Genomic DNA, 2,093 nt, shown 5'->3' on the forward strand with positions numbered 1-2,093 from the left:
CGCGATCCCTATTTTTAAAATTAAAAAAAAAAGAAAGAAGGAAAGGTTTCGAACCCTAATTATCTTTTCTCTCTGCAGCGTTCGCGCAGCCCTCCTTCCCTCCCTATCATAGTTGTCAGAACCGAACCGGTGATCGAACCGATCAGACTACTGGGTCACTGGTTAAACCGGTTAACCCGGTCCCACATAAGTAACAATATTCCCACACTAAGTAACAATATTCCCAATACCCTTCCTCCTATTCTCTGACTAATAATATTTCTACACTAATATTCTTCTGTCTCCACAGTATCAAATCTGCAACTGCAATAAACAAAGCAATGGCATTGATTCCATAACATAGATTCAAAGTCAATGATGTCAATTCACTTTCTTTTCTTTTGGCTTTCTCACTTGAAAAGCAAATGATATCACCACACCGCCATAGTCCCACTATCAAAGAGTACTCAATGAACATAACAACACCAAATTGTGATATTGAATTAGTATTTACCACATTCAAAGTTCACAAGATCTGTCCACAAAATTCAAATGTCAACTCTCAATGACCAATCTCCTTTAGATAATTTCTGTCACAAAGATTTGCATCACAAGCAAAATTAAAAGTTCAACAAAGGAAAGATCTAAACAAAACTAACCAATCTTAGCTATAATGGGCTCAAAAACAAGCTTAGCTTCAGTAAGATACTCCACAAGCACATCGGTTTCTTTCTTCTCCTTGTTACCATCATCAAGCAGAGTTCTAGCCTTATCAATTGTAGAATTTACCAGCTCCTTATCCGCAGGATAAAGCTTAGAAGTTAGAACCGATTAAGGCTTTCTCCATATTATAAACATAATCTTCCAAAGCAAGTATTGAAAAAAATAAATCCACTAACTACTAAGAATAATGCACTAACTACTAAGAATAATATACAATAGCAACCAACATATATAACACTATAATAGATAATCAACAATTAACAATCTGACAACAATGGATAATCAACAAACTGAACAGAAATAAAAAATAAATCAACAAACAAGAGAGATTAAACAGAAAAACATATGTGGAAGTATTCATGTTTTCATCTGCCACCATACAGAAATCAAACATAGGTGATTATGTGAACAATCAATAATCTCAAACATAAACCAATATACATAATCAATCCACAATAATCAATTAATTCTGACTATCAGTACTAAATTATTGAAAACTTAATATCCTGAATAACTTCAAAAAATTAAAAAAAAATAAAATTACATACCTGGACCCTGGAGGGATGGAGGGACGAGCAGAGAAGAGGGAGACCGGAGGTGGCGACTGATGACTCACGACTAGGAGGCAGTAGGCGACGGGGAGGCGACTTGAATGTTGAATCTTCGCTGGACCGTGGATGTGCTTCTTGGCGGTGGTGAGTGGCGCACTACTGTGGTTGCGATGGTGAGTGCCGCGCTATCTCCGCACTACTGTGGCTGAAGCTGAACGGGTCTCCGCTGGCGACGAGGTGGCAGATTCTCAGCTCTCAGCTCTCAGCTCTCATGGTGGTCTCTCATGGCCTTTGGGAAGGAAACAGGGGTTGGACGATGTCACGATGGAGTGAATGAACGGTTGGAGGCTTGGGCTCCTTTCATGCTTCAGGCTTTCAGCAACTTTTATTTTATTTTTTTTATTTTTAATAAGAAACGACGTCGTTTCCAAAAAAGAAAAAAAATTAGTTCGAACCAGTCCGGATTAAATGAAACTCGCTGGTTCGCTGGTTCTTATCAAACCCAACCGGTTCAATCCGGGTCATTCCGATTCGACTCTTTGTTCGGTTAAAAACCTCACCCGGACTGGTTATGGCACTGGTTCGCTGGTTTTCCGGTCTGACCAGCCAGGTCGGTCCGGTTCTGACAACACTGCTCCCCATCTCCATCTTCTTCTTCGCCCAGCCTTAACCATCACCTCCGCCGTCGGCCGCGCCGGACACCATCACCGCCAATACTTTTTTTTCTTCTTCCCTTTCTCTTCTTCTCCCCCTCGAACCAGGACCACCTCCTCTCTTCTTGCTCCGTCATTCCGTCTGTTATCGCCACCGTCAGCCTCACCAAATCACGGATCCGCGGTG

At 41.1% G+C, this 2,093-nt stretch overlaps 1 long non-coding RNA gene across 2 annotated transcripts; it reads right to left on the reverse strand.

Moving 5' to 3' along the window:
• LOC107469347 (uncharacterized) lies at window positions 1-1,671 on the reverse strand. 2 transcript variants are annotated; one of them, XR_008004075.1, is made up of 3 exons: window positions 1,251-1,671; window positions 494-774; window positions 1-303 (listed from the first exon to the last, which is right to left on the reverse strand). It is a non-coding gene; the product is annotated as an uncharacterized LOC107469347 (long non-coding RNA). The 2 variants fall into 2 exon arrangements; XR_008004074.1 differs by lacking the exon at window positions 1-303 and having other exon boundaries at window positions 451-774.
• Between the last annotated feature and the right edge of the window lie 422 nt (window positions 1,672-2,093).

Source organism: Arachis duranensis, chromosome 10 (genome assembly GCF_000817695.3).
Source record: "Arachis duranensis cultivar V14167 chromosome 10, aradu.V14167.gnm2.J7QH, whole genome shotgun sequence".
In the NCBI taxonomy this organism is placed as follows: Eukaryota; Viridiplantae; Streptophyta; class Magnoliopsida; order Fabales; family Fabaceae; genus Arachis; species Arachis duranensis.